The sequence below is a fragment of the Peromyscus leucopus genome, chromosome 19 (assembly GCF_004664715.2).
Source record: "Peromyscus leucopus breed LL Stock chromosome 19, UCI_PerLeu_2.1, whole genome shotgun sequence".
NCBI classification, from domain to species: domain Eukaryota; kingdom Metazoa; phylum Chordata; class Mammalia; order Rodentia; family Cricetidae; genus Peromyscus; species Peromyscus leucopus.
The window spans coordinates 11,854,749-11,874,597 of NC_051079.1; the positions used below are offsets into that span (position 1 = coordinate 11,854,749).

A 19,849-nucleotide genomic window follows, 5' to 3' on the forward strand; every position below is an offset into this window, starting at 1 on the left:
AGAGGACACAGGAAGTGATGAGTTTCTGACATCCAGTCTCCCGGGCTCATGGCAGACTGCAGTTGCGCTGTTGGAGGCGATGGTTACGGTGGGCTGCAGTGATCAGGGCTGTGGGCATCTGTGACTGAGTTTGAGTCAGTATGCTTGCAAGACAGGAAGTGAACAAGCTTATTTCCCACTGGGAAAGGTTCAGACATGATTAACTTGGGCATGACCAAATAGGTCAATAATATGACAATGAATTTCTATCACTATAATTAAGTGGGGAAATTTGTGTGATTTGTTCTTCTTGTTCTGCACATCCCAATGATGCATTAGCATGGATTCATTTAGTTTCTTTCATTAGATGAAATCATGGAGCTACAGTTTAAGATAGTGAGGGCTCAATTTGAATACTTAAAAGTTATTTCTGCAAAACAACATCACAGTCTATACTGTATTTTCAGCACAGGCTTTCTCACACCAGCATTGACGAAGTGATCTGAAAGCTGTCATACCATGCATGCTAATTGCTTCAAGGGTGATATTCTCATTCAATTTCGGATCTCACTAATATCCATCATCAGGAAAGATGAAGACTTATCACACAGAATGAATTGGTAAAAATAAATGAATCATGTTGGAATAATCAGATTCAATCTTTTACTTACATATAATTTGTCAATTACTTCTACCTTTTCTTAAACAGAAAAAGTTCTTAAATATAATCCCCAACTTCTAGCAGGCCACAACCCACTTCATTTTGTAGTATTCTCCTGGAATTTTTCTTTTTTTCTTTTTTTATGTGTATGTGTGTATGTATGAGCAATGTGCATATTTGTAAGTATGTATAGGCCAGAGGCCAACTGTAGGTCTGGCTTATTCCTCAGAATGCTTTCCACCTTTGCTTAGAACTTGCTGATTAGGCTAGGGTGGCTTGCTCTGGGCCCAGGGATCCACCTGTCTCCTCTCCCCTAGCACTGGGATACTATGGTTACAATTATACACAAACAAGTCCTTTTTTTCCCTTTCCATGGACTCAGGTCTTTATGGTTCTATGGCAAATGTTTAATGATTGTTTCTCTATCTCCTACAAAATGAATTTTTAACATTAATTTAAAAGGAGAGGGACTGACATCTGGCTTTACATAATGGAATGCTGGAATCTAAATATTGGTTCCTATTGCCTTCTAAACCCCATCGCTTTGTTTTCTTTCTTTTTTTCAATCCTGATAATCTTCAACCAATTTTTCCATCACGAAGCTTATATTTTTCTTATAATGCTGCAATTATATATTGGATAAGTAGGACTTAAAGAAACAGGCAAAAATGAAAGGAAACTCACTGAAAATATCAGAGGTGACATTAAAACCATTAACTAATCTCATTTGGTTGTAGTTATTCAGAAGTCCTACCCAAAATTTAACTGCCCCTTGGGATGGCAGTTGGGATCAACTTTTAAGGGGATTGTGCTGCTTGGTTTTTGTCAGCTTGATTCAAGCTAGAGTCGTCTAGGAAGAGAGAACGTCAATCAAGAAAATGCTTCCATCAGATTGACTTGTAGGCAATTCTGTAGGTGCATCGTCTTGACTAGTGACTGATATATGAGGACCCAATCCACCGTGGTTGGTACCTCCCCTAGGCAGGTGGTCCTGAATGATCTAAGAATGTGGGCTGAGCAAGGAGTGAACAAACCACTAAAGTGGCACCCTCCATGGTCTCTGCTTCTCTTCCTGCCTCCTCCTGCCTTCTTGCTTGAGTTCCTGCCTTGGCTTTTCTCAATGATGGACTCTGATCAGGACATGTAACCCGAATAAATCCTTTCCTCACAAAGTTGATTTTGCTCCAATTCTTTATCACAACAATAAAAAACAAAGCAGGAATGGAAAGGAGAAAAAATTAGCAACATTTAGTTTTGGTGAGCCCATGTGATATTTCAAGGAATAGACTTCTATTCTCCAAGGAAATGCATCTAGGCTGCTTTTTGTGAGGTTTAGTTCCATGCTGTCTAGATTTAATTTTCTTTGCTTTTGAAAGACAAAATTAACTTCCCAATGTGAATTTCTGGTATTTCTGTTACCTGCACCCAAGCTCCTTTTTCTCAACAGCTGACATGGTCCTTTATGCCATGAGTGCCTCAGGATCTAGCAGCGCTTTTCTGGGTCTGGGAGCTATCAGTGTTCTCACGATATCTGAGGTCTCATCAAACGATTTGATGAAGAAGATTGGCAGCAAAAATCAAACCTCATTGTTACACGACTTTATTATCTTTGACTTTCTCCTCTTAAGGTGGTGGACCATATGGAAGTCCATGTGTTATCCATCATGACACAGAGGCAGGTACAGTGGACAATCACATGGAACATTTCATTTTTTTAATGCTTGTCATTTTATAATAAGATAGCTATGCTGGCACACATAATTCTATAACAAAAGGCTATGGTTCATTTTTACATTACAGTTCAAATTATAATAGCCACTCCTATTTAGACATGCTTATATACACCAAGGTCACCTTTCATAAAAAGGTGTGATTTATTTTGGGGGAATTTATATTTGTGGCAACAGCATTCTAGAGTAGCGGGGCCAGGATCAATGAAAACATGCTCCTATACAAATAAAAGCAAAATCTGACAAACAGCTCTCACAGAATTCAAGAGTCCGAGCAACATCTCTCAACGATCCTAGGAGAACCCATTCAAGGACAGCAGGTGAACATCCACGAGAGCATCAAGCCCTCCTGTCTCTGGCTTCACAGAAACCTCAGAACTTGACAGCCTCCAAACACAAGCATTCTGAGAACCCAGTTATTAGTGAACAGTGGATACAGTACAGTGTGTTTAAAGATCTTCAAGGAGACCCAATTTCAAAGAACTGTCACACTTGACCTGCCCAGAAACTCCTTAGGGAAGTGCAACCTTCTAGCATTACTGACTAATAGGTGAGAAATTACACAACATCCATGTGCTCAGATTCCGAGAGAAGAGCCTTATCAACATTGTTTTTATGTAGGTTGCTTACAACTCTGTGAAGTATATTAGAATAAAAGAAATTGAGACTTAAGACTGAACCTCCCCAATGTTGTGAAGAATATAGAAGCAAGGGAGAGACATACTTTTAACTCTTATGTGTGGCATCAAAAATACAAAGACTTTGTCAAAATTCCTATAAGGCATTTTATGAACCATTGCCTAGAGACTCTTGGCCTTGCTGATCATTCATTTCAGGGTTCTCTTGACGGAGTGATCACCCTCTCGCTATCTAGCATTCCAAAGTTGTCAGTCTCCACGGGGGCTTTGTTGTCTTCCATGTAGAAGAATATAGCCACATAACTCCAAAATAGTGTTTAGCATTCTGTTCTGGTAACAAAAAGACTTTAGAAAAATAATCCAAAAGGGTATAAAAACAATTAGGCTTTATTTGTCACCTTTTAATTTCATAAGGATGGCATTACTCAAGAAAACTAAGAATAACTCATTCATTTTAAGTGCAGATGCCACTTGTGTTTACAGTATCTGGACTCCAACTTTTCACTTGGTCCTCAAAATCCAAAATGACTGAAATGTATGTGAATCTCTTCTATTTCTGTGTATGTGTGTAAATCTTTATTTCTTCATTTTTACACATTTTTGTCCTGTAGTTGTAAAAACTACAACCTTATTCTGACTCATAGTGGGATCTATACTGGCTATTTTTCTAATTTCGTAGCTAAAACATTTCTAAGTGAATTTATTGAAGGCATTATAGGTTGTTTTCTTGGCAAATCGGTCTATGCATATGTGTGTGGTGTGTGTGCAGCTGTATACATACATTCATATATGTTGGTGTATACATGTATGTCAATGTATGCAAATACCCATATGCACATGTGTATGTGGCTGCTTAGAGGGTAATATGTATCTTCCTCATTCAGTCTCTATCTTGCATATGGAGGCAGGGTATCACACTGATCCAGGAGCTCACAGATTTGGCTAGTCTAGGCAGCTAGCTTGCCCAGGGATCCTCTGCCTTTACATTCCCAGGGATTATAGGTAACTGCCATGTCCGTTCAGCATTTATGTTGGTGCTAAAGATTCAAACTCTAGCCCTAATGCTTACACAGCAAATGCTGCACCCACAGTGCCATCTCCCCTGCCATATTTTGGCTATTTTATAAAATAGAACTGTATACTATTTTTAAAAATGATATATGCCTTGGTGCTGCTCTACCTCAGGATTCTGGGAATATCTTTTAAAGAAATGGGATGCATTTCATGTATGTCCTATGTGGCAGTGGGAATTAACACTCCACATTGATGAAGTCCCACTACTAATCAAGAAAGGTGGAAATAATTTTTTTATTTTTTGACTATTTCCCATGTAGGACTGATTTCAGGAAGTCACAAACGCCACTGCAATAAAGCCACTGCCACCCCGAGGATCACCACGGGTGCTCTTGTTGAGGTGGCACAACACAGCCAAGTATCACTGCTTCAGACACAGAGATCTGAACACAGATAGTACTGTAGACAGAACACACTTAACACGTGTGATTTTTGCTCACAAACTTTCTGTATTCTGAGCTGGTCCTTAGCATCTGACATTAACTTTTGTCCTGCATCTTTTTCTGCATTTCTTTTCTCTCATATATTTTTCATGCACTTTTAGCTCCGTATCTAAATATTTTAAGACCATGCCTCTGTTAAAATAACATAAAATGCTCTTTTGTTGACTGTTGGTCTATGGTAAAAACCCTCTTGCTTTAAATTTGTTTTCAACTATAACTTCTGGCAAGTCCCAGCACTGAGAGAGACAAGTGGCCATGGGACTCCCACTCCTAACCAAGGTTACTGATACGCAGTCATAAAGGGAAGATCAGCTTTCTCCAGTGGAATGTCACTGTGAGTAAGTCAACCACACTCCAGGACAGGCCCCATACCCGGGAGTAGTTGGCCAGCAGAAGAGGAACTCATTGACATATTTTGTAGACTTTTTGGTTTGCTTTGCTTTGTTTGGCATTTTTTTTTGTCTTATTGGTCTTTTGCCTGTTTGTTTTGAGTTTTGTTTTCATGGGGTTTTTGTTTGTTTTTTATTTTTTTGTGGCAGAGAGAAATAAAGACAGAGATAGGTAGATAGATAGATTGATAGGGAGGGAGAGAGAGAGAAAGAGAGAAGGAGGCTGGTTAGGGGAGAATGATCAAAATATATTTTATGAGAAACTTTAATTAAAATAGATATCCTCCTTGAAAAAAATTAAAGTTGCTCATGAAGGAAAGAAATTATCAATTTGGACATGGAAAGCAAGATAACAAGAAACTAAAAAAGCAGACAAAAGTATCCAAGGACTTGCCCAGACATACAGGTCTCACATATAGAAACACACAACACAGCATGCCTGAGGTTATCCCTGCCTGAGGACTGTGCCAAAGAACATACTTTGGTTTAGAAAATGGTTGTGAGAATATGCCAAAGAAAGTGACGGTGGTCACCAAATAGAGGTAGCTGTAGACATTAGGCAAAGCTGAGATAATCAAGGTGGAAGAATGCTGTGAAAACACCACATGGGTTGAAGAGCTAACATGACTAGTTTTAACTCTGAGGTAGGAGCTCATGCATCCGAGACTGCCTCACACTTGGCGTGTAGATGCTCCTACCTCTACCTCCCCAGTGCTGGGATCGCAAACGTACACAATCACACTAGTTGATGGGATGCTGGGGACAAGGCTGAGGGCTTCATGCATGTCAGGTAAACACATGACCAGGAGCACTACCTCTGCAGCTCTATAACCCAAAATTTAAAATGGGAATTCTAGTACTGATTGTGTGGTTCCTAAAACTTGAGAATGTCATTTGACGAACACGCAGAATGAAGATTGCAGTGTTAATACTACAAATGGGTGTGTAGATATCAATCTGTTACCATGACAAAAATGTTGCAGGTAATTACATTATAAGGAACATCTTTAGTTCAGTTCATTGTTTCAGAGGTTTAGTCCATGGTTGGTTGGTCTCAATGTGTTTATGCTCCAGAGAAGAGGCAGCAGCTCACGTTAGAATGTGTAGCAGAGGAAGCTCCCGATGTTATGGTACAGTCAGGTAGCAAATGAAGATAGTAATCTAGCATCCCACAATCTGCTTTGAGGGCACATTCCCACTAAAGTCCACTAAGATCTCCCACCAGGCTCTGTCTCTTAAACCTTCCACTTCCCTTTAACAATGCCATTGCCTAAGGACCAAGCCCTCAAAACAGCAGAGAAGCCCTTGGGGATAATTATCAAAACGACAGCATCAATCTTGTCTTAAAACATGGTGTACAATGAACACCACTGAAGATTTTATATAAAGGAGTATCTAGTAACAAATGAGTGTCTTATTTTCTACTACCCTATTTTCTCTGAAAATTATTAACATCTAAATGCTTAGTCTGATATTATCGAGACACTGAATTCTAGCAGGAATCTTCCCAGGATACCAGATTGAACCTGGCAAACCGGTGTTCTGCCATAATGATGGAGAGCATCACGCCTGTGAGAGAGAGCCACGCTTGGGATTTTGGCTTTGTCACATAGTGGCTGTGTGATGTTGCTCTGTCATTGCAGAGTGATAAACACTGAGCTAATCAATTCGTGTAAAGAGGTTAGAGCAGTATGTGGCAAATGTCAACTCCTATTTCAACATTTACAAAATTAAATGGCATAACTGAGTGTTTGGGTTTGAATGCTAACTAGCTATTTATATCTTAAAGCCAAAATAATTTATAGTCTGAGTATAATTCAAAAGGCATTCTGTTTTTCAATATGCTATCCTCGTTCTACATGGAGAAATGTTTTCAATAGTGAATCCCTGACCAGATACACAAACAAATGCACATAAATACACAAAAACCATACACACATCATATGTACCTCCCTCAGTTAATCTACCTGAGGAGTAAAATTGGAAAAGAAACTGTATGTCACCAACAGTCAGATACTTCAGCAATCATGTAATTGTGAAGGATTTTTTTTTCATAAAAACAAATCTCATGATTTATTGACACTTATCTCACACAACAGTCTTTCTCAGTTACTTCAGTAAGCTCAGCATAACCATTGAAACCATGTGACATCGGACAGTTCACTGTAAGGCAAAACTGAGTCACACTCCACAGTGTTTGGGATGATAGATGGGGGGTTTGGAATTTGACTCAGAATTTTCTAAGCAAACTGCTTTTAGGAATAGAACAGTTCTTAAAAAATTATATTATTTATATATGTAACCAAAGGAAATACACTTCTAAACTACTTGAAGTCTATATTTACCTAAATTTTGCTTAAAATGGTGAAAATAACACCCTATTACACAGAATCACAATGGAAGATTAATATATTTCTGTAAGTTGTACTTTCATAATTTTGGATAACTGCAGAGATTGATAATAATCTCCTATACCTAAATTACAGTAAAGCATTAAAATGTTAAGACCCATGACATAGATTTTATCTCTGTAGTCATTCTGAGTCTTCAGTATTAAACATAACTCAGGGTATACAGCAGGTGCTCACTAACAATCTGCTATATGAGCATTTAGAGTTATTGAATACCTATTTTATCAGTCCTGTGGCTAACCCTGTTATTTTTTCTAAGACAGGAATACTGGAGTCTAAATCTCATGAAAATCTATGCCAAAACCTGCATAAATTTCATCTCAATTGCTAAGTTCTTCATCTGTATGATTGCTCAGGAATCATCAAAAAGTAATTCTGTTATATGTAGTTATATATAGCTAAAACATCCAAGTTGTCTCATGTCTTCTGACAAAAAAAATTCATGGGTGGCTAGCAAGCATATCATAAGTATATAGCATGGAACTTTCCAGAACTTCACAGAGAAGCCGACAGATTAGTAGAAAATATTAGTGTCTAGGGACACGAAGTAAATGGGTCTATGTAGGGGAAGCGGAGTTAGGAGGAAGAAGCAGCGAGTTTTACCTTATTTTCAAAGAAGTGAGGGATTTTTAAAAGTATCTAAATATTTCATGCTTGCATCTCAGTCTAAAAAACTTAAGCTTTTTCTCTGAGACACACTGGTAATGTTTCCAAAGACATATAGCCAATAAGCCTCACAGCTATGGCAAAGACATAAGTGTGGTCCCACAACCCCATTTAAGGCTGATTTTAAATTGTGTGTCTTTGTATCCAGAACTCTGGTACGTCCAGAGTAGCAGTTCTCAACCTGTGGGTCCTGACTCACTTGGCAAGCCTCTGTCTCTAAAAATATCTATATTATTGTTCATAAATGTAGCAAAACTACCATTTCATGAAGTAGCTACAAAAATGATTTCTGGTTGGGGGGGGGTCACTGAAACACGAGGTATTAAAGGGTCACAGCATTAGGCATGTTGAGAACCACTGCTCTTCAGGAAGACAATTTTATGCATCTCACTATTTGAGTCTATGTAACAGAATGACAAATGGACACTTATTAAAAATGAAAAAAATTCCAAAACAAAGCTAGTTATGAGCAAAAAGGGAGATGGCCATTTCAGAATATGATAGTGAAGCATAACATTTAAAATAGTTTAGAAGAAGCTAGGCATGGTCTGCACATCTATAACCCCACTTCTGAGGAGTTAAGGCAGACAGATCATTGTTAAAGGCCTGTCTAGATTACACCGTGAGTACCAGGGCATTCTGGGTTATCCAGGAAGACCCTGTCTCAAAAACAAAACAACAAAACTGAAATTGTTTCTATAGTAACATCATAAAGAGAAGTCCACAACTCAGTTCTAAACGAAACTGCCTGCTTGCTGCTGAGTGGGCTACTTCAATACTCAGAGAATGTGGAGTTTTAGTACTTAGGTCAAATCAGAGGGACAGAAATTCAGAAATGCCTGGCATAACCCAGAGTCTGGTTTTCTCTCAGAGCAAATGCCTTTTTGCTTTAATTCTGCTTCCACATTTATGTGTACGGCTAACGCACTACGCCAGTGACGAAGCTGTGCCGTTTTGTTGTCTATGGATAGGATTCTGGCAATGTCAAGTGACACATCAAATTACTTTGTAAGTGTTATATAATGGCAGGCAGAACTGTGTCCTGCCTTTGTGTTATTTTAAATCAACTGTAAAAGCAAAGACATCGCAACTTCCACTTCAGCTGCTTGAGTCAGCTAAATAATCAGAGCAGAATTGGGAGGAAAAAACACAAACAGCACAAAGAGGCAACAGTGAAGTCGAACCTCAGGGTTGCCGCCTCCCAGGGCAGATGACAATTGATGTGGGTTCCCTAAGTGTGTTCCCTCCCTCTATAACTTCTGCGCCTATAGTTTTCACTGATACGTTACAAACGGAAAGCCTAAGTACTGAGGTTCATTTCTGTGATATGTCTACATTTCAGTAATTGTATGTGTATGTGTGTGTGTGTGCGCGCGCGTGCGTGCGTGTATGTATGCACATTAGGTATGAGACTATATACTCTTCCCAACTGAAGCCTCCAATTTGTATATTTTATAAAATATTCTTTATGGATAAAAGTTTGTCTATTTAATCCATCTGCCAGCAAATTCTTTTTTTTTTATTTTCATTCTGGACAAATATTGCTTAGGGCCTTCAAGTGTTTGTTCATCTGTGAAATGAAAAGAGGTACTTCCAAACTAAAACGCCCTAATCTTCATGTCCCCTTGTAAACTCAAATATCTTCCTACAAGTTTTACACCAAGCAGCAAATAGCACAAGCTTCAAATGAACTCTTGGCTTCCTTAGGGCTGGAACTGAACTCAGGGCCTTGTATAGGTTGGATGAGCACTGTATTACTCAGCATCCGCAGCCCTCAGCTCTATGCATGACTGTCTACTGAAGGCCTAATGATAAAATGGGTCATTTTCTTCTTTGGCATTTCACTTATTTGAGGATGCTCTAAGTCAGGTGGTTTGTCTTGAAGAAAAACACTTGTTCTAAATACTCTTTATGAACTTGTGGTGTTTTTTTTTTTAATAGAAAAGTCATGTTTGCACTCCCAAATGTAAAAGAACAACTCCAAAGATGGAAGTTTCTAAGAATGGTGGATCCCACAGCATCAGCTGAATTTTGTCCATTAAGAAGAAATAATGGGAAGCAAATTAAATGTAGGTCATTGGCATAGTCTTTGACCATACCACCAGCTTCCTTACAAAAGGGGAAATGTGGTTGTGGAAGCAGGCATGCATAGAGAAGATGATGATGTAAACAGACCCTGGGAGAAGACAGTCAGGTACAAGCCCATGATGCTTTCAGCTACTAGATGCCAGGAGTGAGGTTGTGGTGGATCTGTGCCAGCTCAAGTCAGAGAAAACATGGTTTTCTGATACACTGATTTTAAATCTCAAGTCTCCAAAGTTGTAAGAGAGTAAATTCTCATTTTTTAAGTTATCCAGTCTCAGATATTTTGCTATAGCAGCCTACAAACAAACATAATGTTCTGTAAATATTTAACTCAGTTATTCAATAATTAATGTGATGACCACACTCTTTTATTGTACACTAGATCAGAAGCTTCTAGAAATAGTTCTCACACGAGACTTCCTCCCCAAACTTCACTTAGAAATCAGCCATTATCTTCCATTACTCTACTCCGCAGAAAGACAATCAGACAGATTATATCACCATAATGTGATCTTTGAATTTAAATTTAAAACCCAAATAACATTGGAATGACAATGGGGCTTAACCAGCTGATGAAGACGGATTTTTGAGAAACCATATCTTACCACAAAGTAAAGGGTCATCTTGGGATCCCTAAAAAGTAAAGGACAAAGCCGGGCAAAGCATACCACAGGACAGGTGAGCACTTCAAAGGTAGATCACCAGCTTCTTTCATGACCTTACTGCAAGACTTTTTACAAAATAATAGCACACAGTGCTTTTCAAACTTATGTCAGGTGATAAGAAATGTTGAGAAAAAAGAAGTTATAAAGATAAAGTAGCTGGAGAGGCAGCTCAGTTGTTAGGAGTGCTGGCTGCTCTTCCAGAGGACCCAAGTTCCGTTTCCTAGTACACACACTAGCCTGCAGTTCCAGCGACAGGAATCCAGTGCCCTCCTTTGGCCTCTGTGGGCACTGCACATAAGTGCACACACCCACAGCAGACACACTCACATACACATACATAAATAATATAATACATCTCTTTTTAAAAAAGATACAAATCAATAATATTCTATAATGCACAGAAAAGTCACATTTCATATAAAATACATAAACATACAAAACACACATGCATTAGATTTAATATGGTTTATAAAATGTATATACTTATTTACTCACACGTACTTATCTAAATTTAAAAAAAACTTATTTCATTATCCTAATGAAAAGGTAATTTCATGCCATCTGTTACCTTAGAACATTTACCATAAAACATTTTATGGCTTTCTCCCATACACTTTAGTATGTATACTCTACTGCTCTTGTCCTTATTCAATTCAGCTCATGTGTAGGCTGTCACATTTGCAGAGACTTCACGGTGTAGCTTCTGACATTAGTAAAGACATCCCCTACCTAAAAGAATCATAGAAAACCAAGGAGAGCAAGAGTGGGGGAAATAGTCTTCCCAAGGGAAGGGCACACCAGTGGATTATCCAGTGTCAAGGGGTCAGCCCTGAAAACATGCATACAAGTAACACTGTACTGAGCAGGTTATATTTAGGAAAACGTGTGTGTGTGTGTGTGTGTGTGTGTGTGTGTGTGTGTGTGTGTGTATACACATATATGTATATATACACATATAAGTATATATATATATATACATATATACACATACATACACACACGCACACACACACACATATAATAACAATTAGTGAAAAAGGAGGCCATGAATTTGGAAGAGAGTGAGGAGGGATAAACAGAATGGTTTGGAGGGGGAAAAGAAAAGGAGGAAATGTTGTAATTATATCATAATCTCAAAAAAAAAGAAACATTTACACATTTTTATGTTTGGATTTATATGTTTTAATTATTCCACAACTGGTTTGGTCTTTAAACTCTCTGAGTTCTCAGAACATTTTTCAAGCAGCTCTTGGTAGATGCTGTTCAGAGAGAAACTAACTCACTATGCGCCATTTAACCGGGAGTACTCAGCACACCTGAGAAGGGGCAGTGACAGAAGAATCCAGAAGTCAGTCCTAATTTTCTTCATGGAATTATTCTCCTGGAGCACTGAAATTGCTATAAGAGTAAAACTCACACCAAATAAGGTTTTTGTTGAATTTTAAGTTCATGCAAAATAGCGCTTAGTGGAGTTAAACCTTTTTAGGGAGCTGGAAGGATGGATGGCTGAATGGTTAAGGGCACTGGCTGCTCTTGCAGAGAGACATATGGGTTCTGTTCTCAGCGCCTACATGGCGGCTCACAACTGTTCATAACTCCAGTCCCAGGGAATCTAATGTCCTCTTTTGGCTCTTGTGGGCACTGACACATATGTAAAAAATATATAGAGAGAAGTTAAAGAGAAACTGTCTTTAAAACAATGAATACCTGAGTCAAAAAAAAATCATAACACATGAAAAAACAAATAATCTCTTTGAGAAGACAGCTGTGCTATTCACTGTAGTTTTTCAGACAAATAAAACTATGTTTATTTTCTTATACTTTTAAAATATTTTCAAAAATATCTAATTTGGGGGACCAGATAGCCACATGATCCTGAGCATTAACTGTGTGATAGATAGTTCAAATTTGGAATCATTTGCCACGATTTATTCTCTGGTTCTATGGATGGTCTTGATAGCACATGGTAGATACTGCTGTTTCCATATCACAGGTAATGAAATTATTAAACCAAGGTATCAAGAAGACACTGGAGCCAACTTGTGGATAAATGATGTGGAAAAGCAAACCAGGACTTTCAATGTATAAACAGGATGCTTCTTGAACAGGTTGGAGGCTAAAACAAAGAAGCCCAAGAGTAAGTGGACAGTGCAGGAATATTAGAGGCCTGAATAAGAAATAAATCAGGATGGTTTCTGCTGTTTTGACATCTACTCAGCAGCCTTGTGGACTGGGAGCTGGGGTGTGTTCTGAACTAGCACAGCCATTGTTGGGGAGTAATGAGCCATTAGAAATGCCCATTGATGTATGAAGTCACCAGAATGGCCATCAGAAAGGACCTAGGATTTGCTCTCTTTGTGCAGACCTAGGTTGTAGCTCACATGTGAAGGAATAAAATTTCCAAATACTCATTCTATCCAGTTGTTCAGCTTGGCTTTTCCCAGTTACCAACACACTGACTCTTCACAAGTATTATGAGATGCTATGTCAACAGCAGTTGGAATGTAGATAAACATTGCATAAAAGCATCCCGGAAAAATATCCCAAGAAATAAATGATGAAATAAAATGGAAGAATGCAAAAAGCCATGAAGACAAAGACCCTGACCAGGGTCAGAAACCCTTCTGACTTAATAAGAGCCGAGCGATTAAGTACTTCAAAGGCTCCTTCTCCCAGAGATTGGGGGAAAAAATAAAACCACTTGTGAAAGAAATCATCTCACTTTTCCATAAATTCAAGTGGACCTGAATTTATGTGATGCTCACCCTTCAAATAAATGTTTTCTGGTGACATGAAGACACAGAAAATGCCTCAGCAGCAATAACTGAGATGGACGCTGCGTTGTAATAATTTGGATACACTCGGCTAATGCAGTTATTTGCAATGAGGTTGGCTCGGTGCCCAAAGCAGTGAGCAAACAAATACAGCTCGCCAATTGTTTCATGCCTTCCACGACAGCCAGGAAGATCTTGTCCTGCGGTCCAGATGGGCAGCGGTCAGTGCTGTGGGCCCTGCTCATCAGAACCACATCAGATACATCTATTTTTCAACAGCCTTTATTAAATTTACCAATGTGTTTTATATAAAAATGCTGGTGAGGCACGGGTGTTTTTAATCAAATTAGTATGCAACATAAGGCGGCTGTGTATTCAAATGGGTTTTTTAGCAATTTGGTTGTTTTCCTTATAATAACAGGAAAGAACATTTTGATTTTGAAGGTGACAGAGGCAATATTACCAGAATTAAACAATCTGAATTAGCTTTTTCATGAAATGTAATATGTTTTATGCTTTTAGATGGGATGCTCTAGTGCCTTCAGATGAGCCTTCTGCTGTCACAGTCAATGGCCAGGAACAGAATAAGCTCTGGAGGTAGGATTATCCTCAAATTTAATTTTTTTTCAGAAGAAGCTAATGGCAAATGTTTCTAGCAAACTTCAGGTTCGTCTATGTTATAACTAGAGAACCAAGACAGGATATTAAAAGAACAGATGAGTATAAAATTAGTAAACAAAGTTTGACATTTTTGCTTATTCTATGAAATTAAAGCTGAAAATGAATATAATCCCCCAAATCATAAACAGTGTGCTTGTCAGGCAAAACCTGCAAAATTTTGTTTGTCAATTTAAGTAGATCCAGGACCCCACCCAGCACAGGAGAGGGTAACAAAGTAACAATATGCCAAATGTAACCTTAAGTTATGTGCTATTCTTTTCCTAGAGTCAGACAGCCAGAGCTGATTAAGCGTGCAGAGGGGTTTGTACATTTCTTCGGTTTGTATGGATGGGTGTTGGCACAAGCAGCATTTAGAGTCCAGCCATGCCCTCACTCAGCAGCAACTCTCTCATATTGGTCATGAGGAAATCAAAACCCAGAAGTAGACCAAATGTATCATTAAAACGTTTGAAGGGAATTTCAGAATCGTTGAAATAAACAGCTCCTACAAAAGCCCTTTTCACTGTGCAGACTCAGCCTGTGCAGCTGGGGAGTGACAGCGGCACTCTGCTGGCCTCTCGGGAGGCGATTCTGGTGCTGTTTTAGGGAGGGGGGCCTTACAGATTCTTAGAGACTCGACTTGGCTGTCATTCACACGTAGAAAGAGATATCGGTGACCAACAGAAAAAGCTCATATGCACAATAGTGGTTAAATGTCTCTTCATCTTCGTGATGAGGCAAACTGAATGTCCCTTCTGAGAAGATGTTTCGGTGTTCCCACCCCAAACCTGGATAAATAGTGAGTGATGCCAAGAATTGCAACAGAGATTAGCAGCCATGACATCTAGCTTCAAAGGGAATGCCATTGCCTAATGGATAATGGACACATGTGCCAGGATCACATAGACACTCCACACATATTAGCAGGAGCAATATAACTGACTGAAGCGGGCTGCTAGTGTTCTGCATGAAAGACTGGGGAAGCCATCTGGTGTCTGGACATCAGCCTGAAAAAGCTCAGTTTTGATCCATAAGAGAATCCACTTACACAGTAAGCACCGTGATACTTTTGCTCACAGACGTGGTCTATCATCCCAAACCAGCCCCTGAAAGCTAGATCACCTAGACAATGGGTGAGAGGTGTCAGCATTCCAATGAGGAGGCATGCTTACCACAATGGTTCATATCTTTGAAGGGTCCATATTTGGTCTAAGAGGCAGACTACAGAAGGCCAACATAGAGACACCATGAGATAATTACTGAAATCTTTATGAAAAACAAATTAAGAACATGTTCTAAGAAAGGAAAAATAACCCCCGAATGAGCATTTCTGTGGGGCAAGACCAGTGCTTAACAGGAAAAGTTAAGTTCAGTCAGTGTTTACAGATGACACATGAGATGTCAGCAGAGACAGAATGTGAGTTGTGGGGTTTTCTGCCTGCAGATATTAAGAAGTTAGGAGAAAAATAAAACACCTAAAAGACTAACAACATAAATATACGAGGTATATGCAGTAAAATGCTCAATGTTTCAAAACACATTCTGTATCTAAAATAATAATTTAAAATGTAATTTAATTCTAAAATTTACTTAGATAACTTTTTCTTAAAATTTAAGACTGTACCTACTTAAAACCACTGTGCGGGTACATAAAATAGTAAAGACATAGACTCTTTTAAACATGACACTAAAATAGGATTTTAATTTAAAGTATGATTTCAACATACAGCTTATATTCTAAAAGTTAACATATCATGCCAGGAAATCTCCTGTAGAAATAGAATCATTCAAACCCAGATACCTAATGTTTTTTTCTTGTCCATTATATATAGTTAACACAGATTTTCTATTTTAGAAAATTACACCCTTTTATACTTTTATTCCTCACTTCAGCCTTCGTCTCTGGGATGACTCATTTTAAAATACGTCTAATTTGCACTCAACACTTCAAATCAGACAAGAATGGAACAGGGGTGTGGTTCAAAAGATAGAGTGATTGCCCAGCACCACAAAGCCTTGGTCTTCAGCCCTTGAACTGAAAACCAAACAAAACAAAACAGAAAAACAAAAACAAAACAAACAAACAAAACAAAACCAAAAAACCCAGAATGGTCACATTGCCTATAACCCCAGCACTTTGGAGTTGGAAGCAGTAGGGACAGAAATTTGAGATACTTCTTAGTTACATAGGAGATTGAATACAGCCTGAGGTACATGAGACCTTCTGTCTTAGTTTGGGTTTTTATTGCTGTGAGGAATAATACCATGACCACGGCAACTCTTATAAGGAAAACATTTAATTGGAATGGCTCACTTACAGTTCAGAGGTTCAGACCATTTTTTTTTTTTTTATCATGGTGGGGAGCATGGTAGCTTGCAGGCAGATATGGTGCTGGAGCCCAGAGTCCTACATTTTACAGGTAACAGGAAGTTGACTGGATCACTGGGTGGTATCCTGAACGTAGGAAACCTCAAAGCCCTCCCCCACAGTGACACATTTCCTCCAACAAGGCCACACCTCCTAATAGTGCCACTTCCTTCGGGAGCCATTTTCTTTGAAACCACCATACCTTCTCTCATTAAAAAGAGAGGGAAAGGTGGAGGGAGGAAGTGGGAAGCCTGAGATCGAGGGGGAGAGAGGGATAGAGGTAGAGAGACTGAGACTAATCACTGTGTATTTTTATGTGAAGGAAATCTGGTCTTACTGTACACATTTCCACTGCTGGTTTTGGTGGGTATTTTCTACCACCTCACATACAAACCTCTGCCTGCAGGAGTCTATCCATCTAATGAAAGGAGAAGGACACTACCCGCTCATCATCTTGAATTGTTCTTACTGTCAATTCATGAGTACTTTCTCTGGGAGAACTCAGTGGATGGTTTTATAGAAGTAGAGCAAAGAGTTAACTTTCCTGGGCACACATTCTTTTGATGCTCACTATGTATATTTGAAATGTCAATTTTATTACCCTCTGGATTCTGCCCTCATCCACACAGATGCAAGGGTGATGAGAGGGGCCAGTCCCCAACTATCAGGAAAACTCTTTGGATACTTATGCTAGAAATGGGGTCTAGCTAAAGATAAATCATTCTCTCCAATATAACAAACTTTCTAATCAGTTTTTCTGAGATGATTGTCACACATGGATTATGTCTGTGACTTGGGCAATGATCTAAACGGTCAGCCAACTAACGTGGGTAAGAACTGTGATGCCAGTGCAACTGGGGCATGAAACTGTCTCCGTTCAAAATGAGTTTCACAAGCCACCCTCTGAAAGATGGGAGAAACCAGGAAGGTGACAGGGCTGGGGAGATTTAGAATTGATTCAGAGATACGTAATGCAAATGATAAGATGAAGGAATGGAAAAAAAACTGGCATAGGCTCACAGTGTTTAGAAGTTAGACGTTGTAATGTCATTGCAATTTTAAAAAGAAAGGAAAGTTAGGCATGAAGGTATAAATTCAGTGATCAAGACAAACTCATCATTGATGAAAGTTAAACTCAGAATAATTAATAAAAACTGTTAATCATGCATTATGGATCTATTTTTCAAATGTATAGGCTGCTAAATTCAGTATAGTCCAAGTTTGACCAAAGAGAAATGAGAGATGTTCATGCCACAAACTATATTATCTTTTATCCTAGGATTACAGGGTATTCACTGATTCCTTTTATCCTTGCTTTTCTGTACCAAATTTTCTACTTCTTTCAATATTTAACTTAACTTTGTTTTAGGTGTATGAATCTGTTTGTGTGTCGTGTGTGTGTAACACATGTTGCTGGTGCCTGTGGTGGCTAGAGGAAGGCATCAGACTCCCTGGACCTGAAGTTACAGGGGGTTGTGAACTCCTATGTGGGTGCTAGAAACCAAAATCAGGTCCTCTGCAAGAACAACTGCTCTTAAATAAAGAGCCATCTCTCCAGTCCTGTTTCCAATTTTCTATTGAAAAATGTATATGAACACTATATACAGAAGGGAAAAATCTTTTTAAAGTCACCAATTAAGAAACCAGACTAAAATACATTTATTATTTATTCAGTAACATGGTAAAAAATCATTGAATATTGAAAGGATTGACCTAGGGGACTGTGAGATTTACTAACTTTGAAAATAGCAGCTGAACAGAGCCAGGCTTTATTTCAATAAACACTCAACGGCATGGGCCTTACAGGCAGTTATTTTATTTATTTGACTTTTGAGATTGAACCTCATAAAATGAAGCTTTTTATTCCTGCTTCAAAGGCTTGTTATAAATACTGATTGCAACACTGTTTATGAAGCATTTAGAAGAATAATGCTGCATGAAGCACTGTGGTGTTAAATCTGGAAAGATTCCTGTGTATCACCCAGCCAAGGGTTTCCTAAAGCTGTGAGTTATGATTTATTTAGAGTAATGATCTTAATTTAGAGGGACTTAAGTAGCATTTAAAATAAAATTATAAAGAAGAAAAGAAAATAGGAAGTTGGATGTTGGACATGGACATCTAAAATTATGAGCTCAAACACCATATGGCAAAGAATGATTGGTTTGCTTAGTAGTTGTTTGGGACATGAAAGCCAGCACCACAATGGATGGAAGCTCACTTCCACTAGGAAAGCTAACACAAAAACTAAAGACAATAACAAGTATTGAAAAGGATGTGGGGAATTGACACCTGATACATTTCTGATAAGATTAAAATAAGATAGTCACTTTGGAGAAAAGTAAGACAACAAAGTTCAGACTTCAACTGAGTAATTGTCCACACCACAGAAAATAAAGTGTTATTCTATGTAAAATCCTGCTGACAGCTGCATTATTCAGAAGAGTCAAAAGGTATGGGCAGTCCAAATGTCCATCAGCTCATGAACAGATCAATGAATTGTGATCTCTCTGCACTATGGAACACTTTCTGGCTGTGAAAAATGAATGAAGTGCCAAAATGAGACAATGATGAACACTGAATACACTGTGTTAAGTTGAAGCTGATTGACAACACAAGACAACCACAGTTCCAAATCCATAATGGCCATGGTCAATAGATGAGAGATTTGCAGGCTGGGGGTCACCAAAATTGTCAATGAAAGTCTTCGTTTTTTTTTTAAGTTAAAATGCTAGAGGCCATAAATATTAAACCATAGAAGAATACGAGAAAGGGAAACATGCAGGACTACAAAGGAAAAAAAAACTGCGATGGCTCTAGTTTCACAGAAATACTTAAGTATTCTCAAGGCAAAGTTCCCCAGAGTGTTTCCCAAATCTTTTATAGTTGAAACAAAGGTATTAGTAAGGGCAGGATGTCAGGAAAATTGTGGAAAGTGGAATGGTTTTATTGTGAATTCTTACATATTTGGGTTTTCTTCTATCTTAATAATTTGGAAACTGATTTAGGTATACTTGAGATACATAGAGCACAGTTGCATGTTTTAGCTCCCCTTTCTCCTTTTTCAATGAACACAATAATGATTTATAATCCACACAACTGTGAAAATAAAAATCTGATCATGCATAAGTAACACTTAGAGAATCTGTCAACAGTTCATAAAATATAATGTTCATAATTCCAATATGAGAACTCAAAAGCAAAATATAATAAATGCCATCATTGTTGCTCAGATGCACATCTTCACCTTCTAGTGTCACCTGCTCTCTGTTCTGAGGTTGACAGCTGTGTACACTGTAGCCTAGCTT

General features: G+C 38.4%; 1 protein-coding gene across 1 annotated transcript in view; it reads right to left on the reverse strand.

Moving 5' to 3' along the window:
- Ccdc178 (coiled-coil domain containing 178) overlaps positions 1-19,849 on the reverse strand; it is a 347,767-nt gene that overhangs the window by 63,622 nt on the left and 264,296 nt on the right. The window lies entirely within an intron of this gene.